At 58.6% G+C, this 21,526-nt stretch overlaps 1 protein-coding gene across 1 annotated transcript in view; it reads left to right on the top strand.

Annotated features, from left to right (window-relative positions):
• LOC107540356 (SH3 and multiple ankyrin repeat domains protein 2) overlaps window positions 1-21,526 on the top strand; it is a 214,349-nt gene that overhangs the window by 180,534 nt on the left and 12,289 nt on the right. The window lies entirely within an intron of this gene.

Here is a 21,526-nt window from a genome sequence, read left to right as displayed (position 1 = left end):
CATCACTCCCGGCCTGTCCCCTGCTGTGTCCAGAGGGAACTGCCCCGTCCCCGTCAAGCTGCTTGGGCTGGGAAATGCATGCCCAGAGCCAGCAGCTTCCCGCCGTCCCCACAGCTGGCGCTGGGCTCCGCGCCCGCCGGGGTCTGCTCGGACTGCCCAGCAGAGCCCACAGCCGGGCGGCTTACACGGCACACGCGGTTCCCACAGCGCTGGAGGCCAGAAGGGCCGTCGCCCTCCGAGGCTCCTCCCCTGCGTTTGCAGACGCGCCGACTTCACGTAGCCACCGTCTGGGCACGTGCACCCCCGGCATCTCTGCGCGTGCCCAAATTTCCTCTCCTTGTGAGGACACTTGTTGGATTGGTGGAGGGACCCCGTAACAGTCCCATTTGTAACCCAATCAGCTCTTTATTATTTTATTTTATATTTTATTTTATTTTATTTTAAATCCTCACTGAAGGTATGTTTATTGATTTGGGAGAGAGAGGGAAAGAGGAACACAGATGTGAGGGAGAAACATCAATATGTGCCCTGACCAGGGACTGAACCTGCATCTGAGGGATGTGCCCTGACCTGCACAAACTTTTTGGTGTACAGGACGATGCTTCAGCCTCTGAGCCTCCTGGCCGGGGCGATCACCTCTTTAAAAGCCCTATTTCTACATCCAGTTTCTGAGGTTCTGGGGGTCAGAACTCTAGCGTGAATTTTGGGGACACAATTCAGCCCATAAGCACCCAATAGAAGATGCTTGCGCACCAGCTTCTCCTCAGTTGTAAGCCGGTGTGTGTGACGGGGGGGGGCAGCACCCCTTGGGAGGTGGTGCACCCAGCAGCCACTCAGAGCGTCCCAGAGGCACCCTGCCACCCATGAGGGCAAACGGCACACCCGGCCCACCGAGGAGCCGGCTGAGGCCAGGCGGGATTCTCCGGCTGTGTTCAGCAGACACGTGGCTGAGTGGAGCTTTCTGGCCGGGTAATTAACGGGGGACTTGAAAGGCTTGAGGCTTTCCTGTTCAAATCAATTATTCAGACGGGTGCGCCGGGAGGCCTCCAGAGAGGCAGCGGAGAGGCAGGGCTGCCGGTGGCTGTGATGGAGGTTAAGCGAATTCCTTGTTAGCCGCCCGCATCTGTGTCAGCCGGGGTAGCTGCCGGGCGTGCGCTGCCTGGGAACGGGCGGGGGGGGGGGGGGGGCCCGGGTTAGGCTCGGCCTCTGGGAACGCCAGGCACTCCTTCCTTTTTCAAGATCAGTGGTCGCCCGTGTCTTTGTCACTTGTGGTGATGGGCCTCAGCATGAGTCTAAGAGGACATTCATTCTGGCATGTGGGCTGTGGGAGCCGCCTCTCGCCTGGTGAGCCTGCGGGGGGGGGTCTCAGGCTTGGGCCGGGGGCAGGGGGTGACCAGTCCCCATCCTGACGTTGCTCCACTTGGGGTCAACTACTAACAGCACCAGGGGAAACAAGGTCGTGTGTCCGGATTAAAGGCCGGGAAATGGAAAATAAAGTAATACAGCAAGACACGTGGCTTTTCGGTTGCCCAGGACCAGGGATAAAGATGAAAATCATAAAAGTCTCCCGAGGGAGAGGAACGACGCATCCCATCCAGAGAACAGAGACGAGATTGACAGCAAACAATTGTCAGAAGCAGAGCACGTGGGAAGGTGGGAGGAGTGTCTTTAAAGCATGAAATGGGGGAAAAAAACAGACCATTTCAAAAACGAAGGTGAAATAGAAGCTTCTCCAACCTGCCGAGACTGTAATACTCTGTCAGCAGCAGCCACACTGTGGGAAATGGTAAAGGGTGTCTGCCAGGGCAAAGGCAGATGACACGAGATGGAAACGGTCAAAGGAAGGAATCGGAACTGCGTGAATATGTAAAGACCGCTTCTTACTGTTAGATCCCTGTAAAAGCCACTGGCTTCAAACAGAAATAACCACAGTGCAGTTCAGGGATTATAACATGGGAAGGCGGCACGTGTGCTAGAAAGAGCAAAAGGCTGGGAGGAGAGGGGCGGGAGCGTAGTATTGTAAGGTTCCTACACGGCATCGCACAGTCACAAGGAAGGGAGAATACGGCAGCTGCTCAAATAAAAAAGATTAGAGGTAATTAGCTGGCGAGATAAAATGGAATCATGAATATACTCAACCAAATGAAGAATAAAGGGAAGGAAGAACAAAACGCTCACAGGACAAATAAAAAATGGAGAAACAGTTAAAGCTAACCCTGGCAATAATCACATTAAACGTAAATGGCATAAACACCCCCAATTAGAAGGCAGAATTATTGCCCTGGCTGGTTTGGCTCAGTGGTTAGAGTGTGGCCTGAAGACTGAAGGGTCCTGGGCTCATTTCCAGCCAAGGGCACGTACCTCGGTCGCAGGCTCAATCCCTGGCCCCGGTCGGGGTGCTCGTGGGAGGCAACCAATTGATGAGTGTCTCTCACGTTGATGTTTCTCTCTGTCTCTGCCCCTTCCTTCCACTCTATAAAATCAATGGAAAAAATACTTTTGGGTGAGGAATAGAAAATAAAATAAATTAATAAAGTAAATTAAAAAGTAGAATAAAATAGTAAAATAATAAAGTATATAAAATAAAATGCAGAATTATCAAGTTGGATGAAAAAACAAGATACGTGCCTCCAAGGAACACAAAGACACAAATGTATTGAAAGAGAGTGGAAAGGACAGACCACATTAATGGTAATCAAAAGAAAAACAGAATGACTATATTAGTATCAAAATAGACTTTAGAAGAAAAAAAGGTAGAGTGAAAGAAGGTTATTTCATAATGACAAATGGGTCAGTTCTGTAGAACCCCAAGCACGTATACACCTAATAACAGAGCTTCAAACTACAAAAGCAAGACCTGATAGACCTGCAAGGAGAAATAGACAAATTCACAATCACGATCAGGTATGTCAACACCCTCTTTTAATAACTGTCAGAACAAACAGACAGAAAATCAGTCAGGATGTAGAAAATCTGAACGATGCCATCAACCACCTTGACCTAATTAACGTTTACAGAACTCTCTGTGCTTTCTTTTGAGGTGCACTGGGAACAGTCATCAAGATTAACCCTATTCTGGTTCATAAAACACGTCTCAATAAACTTGAAATTATTCAGGTCATACAAATGTTTTCTCTAACCGCAACAGAATCATATTAGAAACCAAAAAGAGAAAGGTCTTTGGAAAGTTCTCTATATTTGGAAACTAAATAATATTGTTCTAAACAATGGTCAAAGTAGAAACCAAATGGGAAATGATAAAGTATTTGAGCTGAATGAAAATGAAAGCTCAACATATCAAAATGTGTAGGGTGCCACCAAAGCTGTCCTTGAGGGAAATTCATAGCACTAAGTGCCTCTGTTATAAAGGAAGGAAGTGCTCAAACCAGTGCCTTCAGCTTCCACTCTTAGAAGCTAACAGAACCATAAGTTAAACCCAAAGAAAGCAAAAGAAAGGAAATAATGAGCATCGCAGCAATCGATGAAATAAGAGAATGGAAAAATCATGAGGAAAGGTGATGACACCCAAGGGTGGGTCTTTGAGAACATGAATGAAACGGATAAACCTGTCATCAGGCTTATCCAGAAAAAACAAAAGGCACAACCTATGAGAGTGGGGACATCGCCACAAATCCTTTCTCCATGAAACGGCCTTTGGGCTTTGTTCACAGAGCAGACATGGGTCTGGTTTTGAGATCTCTTGGGTCTGTTATCGACTCGTCCACCTTGGCCCCGCTGTCTTGATTCCTTCATCTCCATAGTGAGTCCTGACATCGGGTTGAGTTTGTTCTCCAACCCAGCTCTCCTTTCCGGTCGTTTCTCGCTGATTCTAGGTATTTCGCCTCTTCCAGCTGAACTTACCACTCGACTCATCATTTTCTGTGAAGCATGGTTGGGATGCTCTGACCCACGTCGGGAAGGAGATCTGATATCTCGGCCAGACAGCGCTGGGTCTGCCGCGGGAGCCTGGGACCCTCTGTACTGGGTTAGGGCTCTCGCACGCTCAGCAGCGTTTTTAGTCTTGCAAACCTTTTGCCACATTTCTCCCGAACTATTTTGTATTTTTGAAGACATTGCACAGGTGTTTTTAAGTGTGTGGTTGTGTGTTGTGATTACCCAGAATTACAGCTGATGTGGGGCCTGTGGTCTCCACAGGATCTGGTTCATCCCAGACCACTGAGCGTGCAACCCCCGGGCAGGGTGGCCGGAGGCGGGGAGAGAGGGCCGTTCTGTGTCCGCCTCTGGCTGTTTGACGTCGGGTTATCCAGCGTTGGGGCAGGAGTGGGCTGGCCAGCAGGCGCCCTCTTACACCTGGGGAGAGGGGACGTTGGCATATCTTCGAAGGACAACTCATAAAGTCCTATTAAAACTTTAAATGCAGCCCTGGCCAGTGTGCTCAGTGGTTAGAGCATCAGCCTTCACACGGAAGGGTGGCAGGTTCGATTGCTGGCCCCGGTCGGAGCATGTACAGGAGGCGACCAATCGATGTGTCTCTCTCACATCAATGTTTCTCTCCCCTCCCCCCTAAAAATCAATGGAGCCCGGCCGGGCGTGGCTCAGCGATTGAGTGTCGACCTAGGATCCAGGTGATCGGGGTTCGATTCCCGGTCGGGGCACATGCCCGGGTTGCGGGCTCGGTCAGTGACTCTCTCATCATCGATGTTTCTGTCTCTCTCTCTGCCTCTCCTTTCCTCTCTCTGAAATCAATAAAGATATGTTTTTAAAAAATAAAAAATTAAATAAATAAATAAATAAAAATCAATGGAAAAAATAACCTCTGGTGGGAATTAACCACCACCAAAAAAAAAAAGCGGGGGGAAAAACCTTAACTGCGGACCCCCTTTGACGGCTGGGACTTGGTCCCACAGCCTGGCGTGAGCAGGCGAGGGCGGAGGCCACGTAACCCGTGGAGGACGGTGCAGGCGCAGGTCCCGCTGCTGGGCGACGTCCCGGGTAAATGATTTTTAGTGAGAAAAGCAAGGAGCAGAGCGGCAGGTCGAGGGGGCTCCCCCTCCCGGGTAGGAAACGCCGTGTGGCGCATGGAACTCTGGACTTTCTGCACCGTTTCTCTGTAAACTTAAAACTGATCTAAAAAACAGTCTGTTATATTTAAGGAAGACCCCGGGCTGCGTGTGTGCTCGTGAGCTCGTCTGTGCTGAGGTGCGCGGACGCCTCCCAGGGCAGCTGTGTGCCCGCTTCTCGTCAAGTCCACCAGGAGCCCGGGAGTCTCCGGGGTGTCACTGTGTCTCTCTGTCCATCTCCTGCTCAGGGCAGCAGTGGGGCGTTGGTGTCCAGTTCAGCTCGCCCCCCCCCCCGTGTCTCCCCCAGAGCCTTGCTCGCTCTGAACTCCAGGGTCTCCAGGAGGGAGGCTGGGGCCCGGAGCGCCCTGAGTGGCCAGGCCTGGGCTACACACCTTCTGGAAGGTTTTCATGGACCCACCTCCTCTCCCTGTGAGGGGCACTGGTGCTGTTGTTCACCTGTTACAGGTGAGGGAACCAGGGCACAGAGAGGGTGAGTCACTTGTCCCAGGTTGCCCAGCTGAGGGTGCAAAGCTCGGATTTGAACCCAGGCAGGCAGTTCACGCCCAAGCTCTGAATCTGTCCATGCAGCACCTTTACGACAGTGACAGGCATCCGCTGGGACGCGCTCGGCACATGTACAGGGCGAGCCCGAGGCGCCTGCCAGCTCGGAGCCCCGGGGCCTTGCCCAGAGGGCAGGAATGAGCGCCCCGCCCCCATGATGCTGAGCCAGCAGGGCCAGGCCTGCCGTGAGCAGCCACCCCTGAGCCTCGGGGGGGCCCAGGCTGCTCCACAGCATGTCTGGATGGAAACGCCTCTCCACGAACCCAGAGCCCCAGGCCTGTGGGCAGCATCAAGCCCCTGCTGTGTGAGGGCCAGAGAGGGCGGCCTGGGTCCCCTCGCCTCGGTTTCGCCTCGTTTCCCGGCTGCACGTGGCAGTTCTCTGTCTAAAAGATGAAAGATGACCGGAGTTCCCGGCGCATTTACTCTCAATCGCTGTTGAACACGTTTGCCGAGACTGTCGGTGTGACGGGGGGGCGTGTTCAAATCATAGCAGCGACTTAGCGCCCGGCTGGTGCCCTTGTCTGCTGGCCCCGCCTCGGGGCTGCTGGGGATGTGTGCCCGGGACTCGTGCCCCAGCCTAGGGGCACTGGCGGCAGGACCCGGCGCCGGGTCCAGGGTGGGCGCGGCTTCCCTCGCAGTCCTGGGCAGCTGGCGGGCGCGGAGAACGCACTGCTTGCCCACCCAGCGCCCTCCACCCAGCGCCCTCCGAGCTCAGGGACCGCAGCCCAGGTGGCCCTGCTGGGGGGAGTCGGCGGGGCAGAGGGGAGCTCTCTGCTTGTCTCAGGCTACGGTGAGTGGGTGGCCGAGCACGTGGGATCTCAGGGGACCCGGCCGTGAAAGCAGGGCCCCCTCGTTGCCCCCTTGCCCTGTCCCATAGCCCCCCACCCCTGCCCCTCAGAGCTGCTGGCCTGGCCTGTCCTCATGGAGAGCTCACAGCACCAAGCCCCAAGCCTCCGGGCACATCGGGCTCGAACCCAGAGCTGATGGCTCAGTCCAGGGCTCTCACCCACTGCTCTTCCAGAAGCTTCCCCGTCAGTCCTCGCTTAGTGCAGGGACTTAGGGTGAGCGGGCCTGGGTCCAGCCCTTATCCGGGCCCCACTGCATGTTAGTGGGTTTGCTTGTCTGCGATTCGGGCCGGTCTGAGGCCGTGGCTGCTCTGTGCCGGCCCCTCAGGTGCCCGGCCGCGGGCGCTCAGCAGGTGCGCGGGAGGAGGAAAGCCCTTGGCGCATGCCCGGTGCGCAGCGAGCGCTTGAAACACGGGAGCCGCGGGGTTCGGGTGAGTCCCGGCAGCCGCGCCGAGCCGCTCACAGCCATGGTTTATAAAAACATCATCGGGTTCCACGCGAGTGTTTATGGAGCTTTAGCCACAGTTGCCAAAACCTGGAGGCAACCACGACGTCCTACAGCAGGTGATGGGTAAACTGCGGCCCATCCAGACGGGGTGTTATCCGGCGATGAAGGGGAACGCGCTAGGGCGCCACGGAGAGGCGCGGAAGAAACATGAGTGCGTGTCACCGAGGGAGAGGAGCCGCCCGAAAAGGCCGCGCGCTGTGATTCCCACTGCCCGACGCTGCAAAAGGCAGAGCTGGGCGGACAGAGAGCAGATCCGGGGTTCTCGGGGGGCGGTCGAGGAACAGGCGGAGCTCAGAGGGTTTCGGGGCAAGAAACTACTCCGTACGCGACTGTGATGTTGGATACAGGACATTATACATCTGTGCAAACCCACAGGACGTTCAGCACCAGGTGTGAGCCCCGGTGTAAACTGTGGGCTTAATGACAATGTATCAGTACTGCTTCATGAGTTGTAACAATGTAGCATCGATGTGAGGTGTTTATAACAGGGGAATGGGGGGGCTGTCGCTCTGCTCAGTTCTCCTGTAAACCTAAATATGTTCCACAGTATCAAATCTTGATTAAAGTGTGACCAGGTTCACCCCTCAAGTTCTTTTTTTTTTAAAATATATCTTTATTGATTTCAGAGAGAGGAAAGGAGAGGGAGAGAGAGAGAGAGAGAGAAACATCAGTGATGAGAGAGTCATTGATCGGCTGCAGCCCGCAACCCGGGCATGTGCCCTGACCGGGAACCAAACCCTGATCGCCTGGATCCTAGGTCGACGCTCAACCGCTGAGCCACGCCCGGCCGGGCACCCCTCAAGTTCTTACTGCAGAGAGCGGGATTCCTAGGGAGCCCGTCACCCCAAGAGCGCAGAGAAGGGAAGCCGTTCTGGAACCTTCGGCGGAGCTCCCCGGGGGTCAGTGTCAGTGCATCGCTGACCTTCGCGTCCGGTCGAGGGAGGACACCCGCTGGAGCCCGTCGGCGCCGAGGTCCCGGGAGGAGAGCGGGACGTCTCAGAGGAGGCCGGGAGGTCGGGTGCGTGTGACTTCTCATGATGAGGACCCCGTGGCGGGTGGCACGCGTGGCGTTTCCTTGCCTGCTGCAGCTCTGGGAGGCGCCGTGGACCCCGGAGTTCCTGGCACACAGCACAGGCTGCTAATGCGTCCACCCCGTCCCAGGGAGAGACCACTTCGAGGCTGTCACCCACATTGGGGACGTCCTGCAGCCAGCAGTCCCCATCCCCTTAGCTTCTCTTTGACAAATTTATTCAGATTGCACCTTCCCTGCCACACGTGGGCCTGCTGTCCCCTCAGCCCACACGGCTCGACACTGCCGCCCAGGTGCCGTGCCCTGCGGGTGGGCTCGCCCGGTGCCCGAGCTCCGGCCTCCACGAGCCGTCCCCACACCCCCCATCCGTGCTCCACCTGGATGCCGACTGGCCCCAAGCCCGGAAGCTCTGTGACGTTGGCAGCCCCTGGGGCCCTGAGTCGCCCCTTGGAATGGAGCTGCCACCTCTCGAGGCCTCGCCTGGGTGGGAAACGCCGTCCAATGTGGCTGCGCTCATGTTGGCCGGGGCGTCGGCTTTAGCATGGGCGTTACCTAATACCGAGGCACAGTACATCCTGACTTTGAGTCCCCGTGTCACCAGGGTAACCCCCTGAACCCCAAGAGTGTGGAGGCAGAAGGGACCTTGCGTGTCGTCGAGTTCAGCCCAGCCGTTTCCCCGGAGAGGGGCCGCGTTTTGCCCAAGATCACGAAACCGTCCGTAAAAGGGCCGGGACTCCGGGGGTCCTGACCCGGTTCACTGCCCCTCCCGCGAGAGAGGAGCTGGGGTGAGCAGTCAGGCTGAGGGACGGAATTCCTGAGGTTACCATCGGCTGAACCGCGTCTCCCCCAACCCCCCAAATTCATACTGAAGCTGCACCGCCGGTTCCTCAGAAGCGACCGTGTTTGCAGACAGGGCCTTTAAAGACACGAGTTAAAGTGAGGTCACTAGGGTGGGTCCAGTCCCGTAAGGCCGGTGTCCCTATAGGAAGAGGAGGCCGGGACACAGGCACGCCGAGGGACGACTGCGGGGACAGGGGGAGAAGACGGCCGTCTACACGCCCAGGACAGGCCTCAGGGGGAGCCAGCCCTGCCACACCGGGACCTGGGACTCCAGCCTCTGGGGCAGGGACAGGGAGTGTCTGTGGTTTCGGGACCGGGTCCAGATAGAGGTCAGGCGGACCCCGGATGGCCCAGCTGGACTTGGCTGGCCCCTTGTGAGCACTGCCCGCCCTTGGGCTGCACGTCCCGGGAAGAGCCTCTGGTCCACGTGGTGACGAGCCCTGGCTGCCGTCCGGGGCCACCCCCCGCCTGCTCTGTCCCGCGGCCCCCTCAGCCCTGGCGGGAAGTGACAAATCGCCTTCCGGACGCGCCAGGGACCAGTGCCTCGGAAATGTGGCGTCTCATCCCCTCCGAGTTAATCATCGACTTTGGGGATTAATTTCTCAGTCGCTGCCTTTGAGCTGAAGCACTTGATAAATTGCTCGTCGTGACGTGGGACATGCGGGAGCTAAATCGAGCGATAAATCTCCCGAGCTTGGCGTTAGAGCCGCCTCGGCCCACGTTCACTCGGGGGGGGGGGGGGGGGGGGGGGGGCGGGGCTCACGCACGCTCTCGGTGGGGAGGCCTGAGGATGGATGCCGCCTCCCGGGGCTCGGCTGGGCCGGAACCCGCAGGGCCCGTGGGTCTGAGAGCCCCCTTCTCCCAGGAAAGGCAGCCACTGTCCCCGGTGGGGACGGCTGCACCCCGGAGATGCCTCCCACCCCCACCCGCCCGCTCATCCAGGCCCTGCTACTTCAAAGCCAACACCGGGGCCGCCCTTCCCCTAAGCACCCCGTCATCAGCTTCTTTCTCTCCCGCCCGGGCTGAGAAATTGGGGTACTAGGACCTGGCTGGAGGGAGCCCTGGGGCAGGAGAGGGGAGCCCTGTGCTCACTCCCCAGAACCAGGAGGGGCAGTGCCCACCTGCCCGGGCCTGCAGGTCCCCGCCAGCCTGGCCCAGGAAGGGGCTGGGACAGGGCGGCCCGTGCGGGAACCTAAGCGTGGACTGCAGGGAGCTGGGGCAGGTGCCTGGGCGGGTGGCAGCCGTGAGGTGATGCGAAATAAAATAAAAGTTCCTGACACAGAGCTCCCAAGCCCTTGATGTTTTGCTGACTTTTGGGTGCTCATGAGATGATCCTAGGGCGCCCTGGACAGCCTCGGGATGGGGGCTGGTCACCAAAAGAGACAATTTTTGGACTCATTTCCCACCTCCCCCTGGACACGGTGGGGAGGGGAGCCAGAGGTTCAGTTCACTCACCATTGGCCAGTGGCTCGGTCAATCAGTCGTGCCTACGGGACGCAAAATCCTCTAAAACTGAGACAGCGAGGCCAGGGGAGCTGCGGGTGCCGGGAAGCTCCCCGGTCCTGTGCCCCGCGCATCTCTTTCGTTTGCTGTTCCTGAGTCAAAACCTTTATTTTTAATCCCTACCCGAGGATATTTTTTCCATTGCTCTTTAGAGAGTGGAAGGGCGGGGCTGAGAGAGAGGCCCCCATGTGAGACGCGCATCCATTGGTTGCCTCCTGCACACGCCCCGACCGGGGCCCGGGATCGAGCCTGCAACGGAGGTAGGTGCCCTTGGCTGGAATCGAACCCCGGACCCTTCAGCCCGCAGGCCGACGCTCTAACCACCGGGCCACACCAGCCAGGACCTGAGTTAAAACCTTTCAAATAAACCCATAATCATTAAGGGAAGCACTTTCTTGAATTGCAGACGATTGAACCCGGGCAGGGGGTCGTGGGAGCCCCATTCGCAGCAGGCCCCCTGCTGGAGCGGGAGAGGCTGGTGTTGGCAGGACATGTTTGGTGTCTGACCCCGCCCATGGGCTGCTGACCCGGCGCTTTGTGTGCAGTGTGCTCATCCCCCACGGGCCCACCGCAGCCCTGAGGGGGGCACAGCCTCGAAGCCATGCTCGCGGGGGAGCTGAGGCTCAGAGGTCGGGACTGTCACCTCTGCCGCCGGCTTCCAGGCAGACCCACCACAGTGGGCAGGGCGGGGGCTCCCAGGTGCATCTGTGCGGGGCCACCTGTGTCCCACCGTCCGCAGGGCCAGCGAAGGCTGCGGGTGCGCGGAGGCAGAGCCCGCGGGTCAGGAGAAGTGGGGGAGCGGCCAGCTCCTTAGGTGACGAGATGCACATGAAAAGGCTGATTGACCCCGAGAGGGGTCACTAGACAGACCGATGAGCCCTTCAGACAGCGCCTGCTCCGGAGCCCAGGGAGCCACTTCCGTCGCCGGCTCGGCACAGAGAGGAGAGCCCAGGGCTGGGGCTGGTCGCTGACCCTAAACGAAAGCACCATGGGCCGGGTGGGCTATTGGGGGGGTTGGGGGAGTGGGTGTGCTGGCTGTGGACAGTGGCACTGATCACCCGCAGGCTCTGCCCCCCGTCTGTGGCTGCACTGGGCACCTGCCGGCTGGAGAAGGAACCCAGGCCCTGGGCCGCCTTCCCCCTGGACCCACCCCGCCCCAGTTGATGGGCAGCTCTGCACCCGAGCAGGCCCACAGCCTGGACGCTGTGACTCCTCCCTCTCCTCTGCACTGCTCAGAAGGACGCAGTCCCTGCGGGGTCCCCGGGCAAGGACATTGCCATCGGAGGCGACAGGGCCCTAGCTGGGGCCTTGCCCATGCACCCACCACAGGCTCCCCGACCTGGTACCTCTGGGGTTGCTTTCTGGACTCGGAAGCTGGGTGGGGGCTCCTGCTCCAGGGAACACCCAGGGCTGCTGGTTAGAGCGGACGGACTTGCTGGAGAGGATTGTCGAGGACCCTGGCCGAGTACAGAGGGTCAGGAGCCCTGCTGGCCTGGGGAGTCTGAGTGAGCATCCTGGGTCGGCTGTAACAAAGCGTCACCCACCGGGTGACTCACACAACAGAAATGTAGTCTCTCCCGTGCAGGAGGCCAGAGTCTGAAATCAGTGTCAGCGGGCCACCCTCCCTTGGAAGGCTCTAGGGGGCGATTGCTGCAGGATGAATTGTGTCCCCCCAAATGCATGTGTCAAAGTCCCAACCCCCCAGAGCCTCAGGAGGTGGCCTTATTTGGAAACAGGGCCATCGCAGATGTGACCAGTTAGGGTGAGGTCATAGGGGAGTAAGCTGGGTCCCTAACGCATATGGCTGTGTCCTTGTAAGAAGGGGACACAGGGACACACGGGGAGAGCACCATGTGGACGCGAAGGCAGAGGTGGGGTGATGCTCCCACAAGCCAAGGAGTGGCGAGGATCCCAGCCAGAGCCCAGGCCGGACCTTCCCTCAGCCCCAGGAGCCAGCCCTGGACGGGCACAGTCCTGTTTAGCCGCCTCTGAGCGCTTTGTTCTGACCGCCCCAGAAAACTCACGCGGGCTGGAAGCCGGCCCACTGGGTCGGCTCGATTCCTGGAGCCAGAGCCCGCAGGCAGGCGCCGGGTGGGCGAGCCCCTGTCCCCTCGCCTTCCTGCTCCATCCTCTGGTGACTCGCCTTGGGGGGGTCCTGAAACGGCACCAGGGTGCCCCCCATGCTCAGATGGATGGTTGTTGCCACCGTAAGCTCCGTAAGCTCCGTCTTTCTGTGCCCGCTGGAGTTGCACTTTCCCCAGGAGGCTGGCCCTGCCCCCAGGGCTGTTCTGATGGGGGACGGTTGGGTCTCACCCCCATGGGCCCCTCCATGGCTTCCCGCTCTCCCCATGGGCCCCTCCATGGCTTCCCGCTCTCCCATTCGTTTCCTGCCCCCTCCTCCTGTTCCAGCTGAATGCTGACCGGGGCCAGGACACTGTCGTTTTCTGGGACATTAGTTAGGGGAACCACCTCCTCAGCGTCAGCTCAGGGCCAGGACGGCCCCCCCAGGTCCCGTGTGAGCTGTCCCCTGTGACCTCGCCCCATCTGGAGCCCGGCACACGGGCCTCACCTGTTCTCCAGGACAGGCCTGTGCAGACGACTCTGCTCCACCGGCTGCCCTGCACCCAGCCCCCCGGGACAGAGACTGTGGCCGCAGATGCCCTGACGGTTCACGTCACAGCTGAGCAGACCCTGGGAAGGACTGGTGAGGGCATTTGGAGGACAGGCGTTCCCAGGGTCCCTGTGGGCCCTGTTGGCTGTGTCCCCAGGCGGAGCCGCCAGATCCCGTGGGGCTGGAGTGACGCTGGACCCAGCCCCTCGCTGGCCTCAGCCCCGTGGATAGGACAGGGACACACTGATCCCCACTCTCCGCCACCTCCGTGCTCTGTGCTCTCCTGGCCGTGGGCGTGTGGGACCCGGGACCAGATGGCTGAGCGCACAGGACTGGAGCATTGATCCAAGTGAGTCAGCCGCAGTAAACCGTCTTTCAGGAGCTGAGGGGCCCTCCACTCGCCCTCTAAACTTACGTCCAACCGGGCGGGTGACTGACCCCAGGCCCACGGGCAAGTGCCCACAGGGGGCTCCCGGACACAGGCTGAGGTGCTGCACCAGCCCCACCCCATTCCTGCCACCAAGGGAGCCTCCTGGGCCCGCGCCACCCTGAGACGCGTCAGCAGGCCTGCCCCCCAAGCGGCCACGGGGGGAATGAGTACCGGCCGGGGTCTCTGTGTCCGCCAGACACAGCCTCCGGGCTCAGGACCGGCTTCTCTGACCTCTGGCTCCCAGGAGGTGGCAGCTGGGCTCCTGGGGACAGCTCAGGCCTGGGCGGTGCGGCCCGGGCCCACGGCAGCACCTCGCCCCCAGCCCGCCCGCGGCAGAGCGGCCTCCAGCCCGCGGAGCCAGCCCACACGCTGACGCAGCTCCGCGCTTATTTTAGACCGAGCCTCATGCTCCGCGTCCAACAGACTGAACTTTAACCAAAAAAGAAGCAGCAGGAGGGGCCCGGCCCCACCTGCCACTCACAGCTGCCCCCTCCCCCCTCCTGCCACGTGGGCTGCTCAGCACCCAGCGGGGGGCCGGAGGTCTCCTGGGACAGTGCCCCCAGCAGGCTTGGTGGGCTTCTGCCCAAGGGACTAGCGGAAGGAGGGACGGGCGTGGTGACCTCTGGTGGCCTGCTCCTGGGGGGGGGGTCACGTCCTTCTGTCCCCAGGGGGGTGGGTGTCTGCAGAGTCAGGCCCAACCTTCCCTGAGCCCACCTTGGTCACGTGGCCCATTCTGGCCCGAGCCCCTTCCCTGGGGTCCCCAGCCAGTCCCTGAGGAAGTTCACGAGAACCCACACAGTGGAATATTACTCGGCCGCAAAGAGGGATGGGGCTCTGACCCTCCCCGACGATGCCGGGGGCAGAGGCCGCGGGCTCGCGGTGGCATTGCCGCGGAGTGTGCAGCACACCGACGGCACCGGGTCGGGGGGCGGGGAGAAGGCAGGGGTGGCCCACGCACACGTCTCCCTTTGCGAGGAGGCGCTGGAGCCGGGTGGGCGGTTGCACCGGACGCCCCCGGCCTGCGGTGAAAGGGCGAGTTTCGGGCGCTGTGGGCTTCGCCCCGGCTTCCAGACAGCGTGCGTCCGGGCGCCCCTCGCCGCGCTGCGCCCCGTGGGCCTGCGCTTCTTACAGATTTCAGGCAACACCCTCCGCCAGCAAAGTGACAGTGACAGTCGAAGGCTCAGCCGGTGCTAGCATTTTTTAGCAATAAAGTTGTTGTTTTTAAACCCTCACCTGAGGATATTTTTCCGTTGCTTTTCAGAGAGAGCGGAAGGGGGAGCGAGACATCAGTGTGGGGGACACAGCAGTTGGTTGCCTCCCGCATGCACCGCAACCAGGGCCAGGGGTCGCGCCTGCAACCGAGGCACATGCCTTTCAGCCAGAATCGAACCCAGGACCCTTCAGTCCGCAGGCCGACGCACTCAGCACTGAGCCAGGCCAGCTAGGGCACAATAGAATCATTTTAATTAAAATATGTACATTTTTGCCCCAGCCGGGTTTGTCAGTGGTTAGCGAGTCGGCCCATAGACTGAAGGGTCCCGGGTTCGGTTCTGGCCAAGGGCACGTGCCTCAGTCGCAGGCTCGATCCCCGGGCCCCGTCGAGGCACTCTCTGAGAAGCAATGGAAAAAATATCCTCAGGTGAAGATTAATAAAAAAAAGATGTACCTTTTTTAGACATATTAGACATAATCCTGGCGCACACTCAACAGGCCACAGCACAGTGTGAACAGTCACGTGCGCTGGGAAACCAAGGACCCGCGTGACTCGCTGCGTTGCCATATGGGCTTTCTTGCAGGGCCTGGACCCAAACCCGCAGTGCCCCTTAAACTCTGACTCCCGCCCCCTCCCCAGCCCCTGGCACCACCATCTACTTGCTCTCTCTGTGGATCCGACTCCTCTAGGGACCTCCTGTGAGTGGGTCACACAGGATGTGTCCTTGTGTGTCTGGGTCACTCACTCAGCAGGATGTCCTCGAGGTCCATCCACATAACAGGTGTCGGGATTTCCTTCCTCTTCAGGCCCAACGCTGGGTGGTGGAGCCGGTCAGCACTGGGTGCCCGGGGCCCCGCAGCCCCGGTTCTTGTGCGGAAGGGGTCTCGTCCAGCTTGAGGGTGTTGTGAAACCACCGTCCAAGCCCAGAGCCAAGGCGCGTGCCGGCGGGGGGGGGAGGGGGCTGAGGGATGACCACGCTCCTTGGTGACAAGGGCAGACTGAGGGCTTCTGGGAAAGCACAGAGGGTGAGCAGGTGGCCGCCGGCCTGTCCGAGGCTGGGCAAGGCCGGGGGCTGGAGCAGGGGCGGGGCCCGCCGGCAGAGACCCGCGTCCACAGGGACCTGTCCTGGGGAGGAGGGGCCGGCGCAGGCAGGGTCAGAGGGTTTCCCAACCAGGAGGCAAGGTCGGGGCCTATCGACTGTGGCTGGAGACGAGCTGAGAATGAACACGACCCGTCCTCCTGTGTGTGTCCCGAGGACGCACCAGAAAGCGCAGCAGCTGCTGTGGGCTCGAGCAGCAGTGCCCGGACCGCACCTTCTTTGTTTTTCTCTTGTTTGGGTTACAGTCTGCAGTCCCTATGATTTCACACTGGTTTCGGGTCCCCTTGGCAGCTTTGCGTCACGCTCCATGTGCACCTTTTCCGTAATAAGTGGGCTTTTAGACGACGTCAGTCCGTGTCCAGGAAGACAGCAGTCCGAGGCCATGCGTTGCGTCCGGGGCCTTTCTCCCGGAGCCCTTGCGCAGCGGAGAGCCCCGGTCGGAGGGGCAGCCACAGTGCGGGAGCTCGAGGGCACGGGGACCCGGAGGCCTGGGGGTCGGATCCTTGGCTGCAGCGGGGGAAGCAAGAAGGGCAGGACCGCCTGGAGGGCCCCAGAGGTCTGGCCTGGAAGCAGCAGCTTCCTCCAGAGGTGGGGGTGACCTGGGGACAGCACAGGGCTGATTGAACACCCAGATAAGAAGCCTGAGACCCACACCCAGTCACAGGAAGGTACCCAAAGGACACACTGAGAAGATGGGACAGGCACATGGCCCTTCATGCTGTTCCATCTGCAATAGCAGAAGACTGGAAGCTCCCCCCAGTCTGCAGGAGGCAATGGCTGAGCACACCCGGGGCTCCGCACACCCGGGGCTCCGCACACCCGGGGCTCCGCACACCCGGGGCTCAGCACACCCGGGGCTCCGCACACCCGGGGCTCCGCACACCTGGGAGCCTCTGGTGCAGGACTAGGGCTGGAGTCAGGAGGGAGGGACTCTCACCCCAGGGTGCATTGTTAAGTGGAAAAGGCAGGGGTGAGAAAGTGTGATCAGCACACTACCAACTACGCACTTTCACACACAAACACACATAGGTACACCCTCATGCATACATATGCACACTCATGCACGCAGACACACACACACGTACACACTCATACACACATATACGCACACATGCACATGCCTATCCACAGAAATCCACATATACAGTACACTCACACGCATGCATACATGCACAGGCATACACATGTACGTACACACATGTACATGCAGATACACATATGTACACACTCATACGCACATGCACACACAGGTATGTGCTCATTTCTTCTTTTTAAAGGAAGGGTAATCTGCACACACACATTTTAATTTACTGTAGTGTTGAGCACAGGGCACAGAAAGAGATGTAGGCTTTTCTGAGTACAAAGTGTTTTGTAGGTTAGATTTTAAAACTGGGTGAATGTTTCACATAATTTCAAAGCACAATTAAACCAGCACGTTTTTAAATCTCTAAACATCAAAAGCTAAGTGATGTAAGTGACCATAACCACAGATTCAGGTGATGGCATTAACAGAGGAATTCCTTCGAATGGGAATCTGTGTGTCACCAGGAACATGAAGGAAATCTTAGGTTCCTCTCGGTAATTTCCTGTCAGTAATGACGCTGATGTTGTTGGCCTGAGACTGTCTAATGGCTGTGATGACAGACGATGATTGATTAACAGATGGCAGGCAGATTAATAAGACTGGCAAATAAGCCGTTGCCTTCATGTGAGCCGTAGGTGTCATTTTACCTCTTTTGCCCATTTTTAATGTTTTCTTTTGAGGCCCGTGCTTTTGGTGCTGTCCCTGAGAGCTCGTTGCCAAGCTCAAGGTCACCTAGACTTTCTCTCGCACTGTCTTCCAGGAGCTGACAGTGTCACAGTCTACGTTTAGGTCTGTCATCCGTTCGGGGTTAGTTTTGGGAAAGGTGTAAGGCCTGCGTATCCATCCACCCACTTTTAACCCTTTGCGGTCGTATTAAATTTGGACATGGGTGTCGTACTGGTCGGAATTAATTTCCACTGAAAGAGCAGTGATACATAACATGCAAGATTATGAAGGATAAACAAGAGAAATTATGAACTGATATGTGAATGAATAGAGTTAAGATTCGTACGGTTCCTTGCTGTGGTGGCTGAGAGCAGGCATATGACCGGAACAGTAAAAAAGCTTTGGTGGCTGAGAGTAGACAAACGACCCCAAAGGGTTAATTTTATTTTTGCATGTGGGTGTCCCGTTTTCCGAGCAGTTTGTTGGAAACCTGTCTTTTCTCCCCTGAATTCCCTTTGCTCTTTGTCAGAGGGCAGTGTCCTGGGTTTGCGGCGGGTCTATTTCCGGGCCGCATCCTGCTCCAATCCCGGGTTCTGCCCAGCGTCTGATTCCCGCAGCTTCCGAGCGCGCCCGGCCTCGGACAGCCCGCTCGTCGGGCTTTGTTCCTCTCCTCCCTCCCCATCGCGTTGGCTATTTTGGGTTTCTGGCCTCCCTCTAAAGCTTAGGATGTGTCTAAAGTTTTCACACAATAACGGGCTGGGACAGACCTCCGGTTTTTAGGGGTGCTCCTGACATTCGTGAAAGACAGAGTCCAACGCAAACACGCTGTGAAAAGTGCAGGGAACCGATGGCGCGGGGAGGAGAGGTTGTGAAAAATAGTGTGGACACGCTCAGGGAGACAGGAGGCGCCCGCATCCTTGCAGGAGAACAGGGTGGCTTGTTTTGTAAAGTCACGGAGCAGAATAAGAACACTGCGACCCAAAACACAAGGCAGCAGCCTGGCCGGTGGCCCAGTGGTTAGAGCATCGCCCGCAGACCAAAGGGTCTCGGGTTCGATTCCTGGTCCAGGGCACGTACCTGGGTTGCAGGTTCAATCCCAGCCCCGGTCAGGGTGTGTGTAGGAGGCAGCCAGTCGATGTGTCTCTCTCACATCGATATTTTTCTCTGTCTCTCACTGTCTCTGTCTCTGTCTCTCTCTCTCCCCCCCCCCCTTCCACTCTAAAAAACCAATGGAAAAAATATCCTCGGGTGAGGATTTTTATATATATGGTAGCAGATGTGAAGATTTTGAAAGATGGATTGAAAGATAGAACTGAAGAGAATCTCCCCGGAAGGAAAGATGTGGTCATTTATAGGAAAGAAGATTAAATTAGAGGCCAGGTCCAGAAGGTCCCCTGAGGACGCCACCCAGAGAAAACGAGAGTGGAAACGTGCCAGGCGTGGCTGAGGGACACTTTCTTGAACAGAGGGCGTCAGTTTTCTGATGGAGAAGATTCCAAACCACGTTGGCAACTTTCCGAAAACCTGGAACAAAGAGAATATTTTACAAGGCGGTCCATTTGTGGGGGATGGTGGGCAGCGGGGAGGGGAGGGAGCTTCGATACAAAGTATCAAGACGTGAGTGGAACCAGATCCCTCCCTAAGGAACCCAGAGACTAAAAGACATGAAGCTCCACCCCTCGTGTTTCCTGGCGGGCAAGCGGTTCGTTTTGGTGACTGTGCCCCGGCCCGTGGAGAGGAGGGTGCCCCGCGCCTGTTGCCTGAGGGTGGTGTTCTGCAGCATCGGCCAGCCCAAGGTGTTTGCTCGGACCATCTAGGTCTCCACTGATCTTTGTCCAGCAGCTTGAGGAAGGGCTGTTGAAGCTTTCCACTCGGGACTGGGCAAAAAAAAAAAAAAAGGTTCCCGGACACAGACAGCAGTGTGGTGATTCCCAGAGGGAAGGGGGTGGGGCAGGTAGAACAGGTAAAGGGGGGATACTGGTGATGGCAGGAGCTTGGCTTGGGGTGGGGGCCCACAACACAGTACGCAGGTGATGTATTACGGACTTGTGCACTTGAAACATATAATTTAATTAGCCAGTGTCACCTCAACAAACTCAATAGAAAGTAAATTGCACTCTCTGCTAAGTTGGCATAGCCCCCTGCTTCTCTCTTTAATTCCAGCGAGCTCTGCTGTCTGATGCTGAGGCTCTGCTGTTAGGCCCGTAAGTGTGGGTGGCGGGTGGCTCCTTAAGAATTACCTCTCGTGTCATTAGGAAATGTCCCTCTTTAGTTCTGGTAAGGCCCGTTTCCTGACGTCTATTTTTTTTTTAAAAACCGGCTTTACTGAGACATAATTCACACACCGTAAAATCAACCTTTGAAGGTGCACAATCCAGAGGATTTTAGTACGTCTGCGTCGCGTGGCTGTCAGCACAGCCGGGGGGAGAACCTGTTGCTCCGGGAGGAAACCGCGTGCCCGCAGCCACGCCCCGTCCTCCAGCCAGAGCCACGCCCCATCCGCAGCCACGCCCCTCGGCCCGCGGCCACGCCCCACCCACAGCCACGCCCCTCAGTCCGGAGCCACGCCCCACCCGCAGCCACGCCCCTCGGTCCGGGGCCACGCACATCCGCAGCCACGCCCCTCAGCCCGAGGCCACGCCCTCTTGTAGCAGCCACGCCCTCGGCCCGCGGCCACGCCCACCCACCGCCACGGGCCTCCCGTAGAAGCCACGCCCCTCAGCCCACGGCCACGCCCCCTCCCGTAGCAGCCGAGCCCCTTCTCGCGGCCGCGGGTCTGCAGGCGCCATCCCGAAGGCGGCGTGGGGAGGCCGCGGAGGCGCCTTTCTCCCCACGTTTGCGCTCCCCCCCTTCCTCTCTACAAATCCACAGGAGCATGTCCTGGGGCGCGGGTCAGAAAGGAGCTGAGTGGTCGGAGCACCAGCCCGCAGACCAGAGGCCTGGGCTGGACTCTGGCCGCCGCGCGAGCCTCGGCCGCGGGCCCGGCCCAGCCCCGGGGTGCGCGAGGAGCCCGGGGGTGTGTCTCGCTCACATCCAGGGGTCTCTCCCTCCCCCTCTCTCTGAAAAGCAACGGGAAAAATATCCTCAGGTGTGGATTAAAAAAATACTAATAATAAAAGGAGACGACAAAATACCCAACGCATTTAAAGAATTTGAAAGGAGATTTACATAATTAGGAAGTGTTTGGATGTGAATTAGTTAAGTGCATAGAAAATTAAACCAATAAACAAATTATTTCCCTCCAGGGAAAGCAAAAAATGTACAAGAAGAGGCAGGGTAACCGCATATTCTGCGTCCTTAAGCTACGAGTAGACATGACCAGCCGTGTCGTGGTCCTGAATGTGGATCTCGTTAAAATCGCCTCTGTAACCGGGAGAGAGAAGCGTTGGAAAGTGGGGGGGATCAAGGGAAAAAAGCAAACTTAGTGGTTCTCGACCGAGGGCGACTTTGACCTTCCAGAGGACATCCTGGGGTGGCAGCTCGTGGGCAGGACCCCGGATGCTGCCCGACACCCTGCGGCTGAGCCGCAGCGGGGGGCCCCTGGTCCAGGCTGCAGCAGAGCCGCTGACCAGAGGCCCGGGCCAGTCGCTTCGTCGGGCAGCACACGGCCCCTGAGCCCCAAGCACCCCGTGGCAGCAGGGCGGGCGCGAGGAGAGGCGGCCCCAGGCTCGGGGGAAGGCGCTGAGGCTTCGGAAGGGCCGGGGGGGCCGGGGGGGCCTGTCGTTTCGCCGCCAGCCCGCTGCCTCTTTCATCCACAGGCGCGCACACATTCGCTGTTTTGAATAAAGATTTAAGTGGGAGAAGGGAGTCGTTTAGCAGGTGCAGACCTGCGAGGGGAAGGCCGCAGACGCTCCCTGAGCCGGGTGGGCCCTGGCCTGGGGTCTTGCCCCTCCCAGAGGTGGCCGCGTTTCCTCTCTGCAGTCGCCCCCGCCTGCCCTAAGGACGGGGTCAGAGCCCACTGCGAACTGCACCCGTGACCTGCGCCAGCTTCTCTCTACTGCAAGGCGGGAGCCGGGAGCCTGGGTGCCTGGCTCCACCTCCCATAAACGTGGCAGGTGACCGAGCCACGCGCCTCCCCCTGGCGACAGGGTGCCGGGACTGCAGGCCCAGAACCC

This window comes from Miniopterus natalensis, chromosome 11 (assembly GCF_054644295.1).
Source record: "Miniopterus natalensis isolate mMinNat1 chromosome 11, mMinNat1.hap1, whole genome shotgun sequence".
NCBI classification, from domain to species: Eukaryota; Metazoa; Chordata; class Mammalia; order Chiroptera; family Miniopteridae; genus Miniopterus; species Miniopterus natalensis.
The sequence above is the reverse complement of the archived record's forward strand: the minus strand, read 5'-3'. Positions and strand labels throughout refer to the sequence as shown.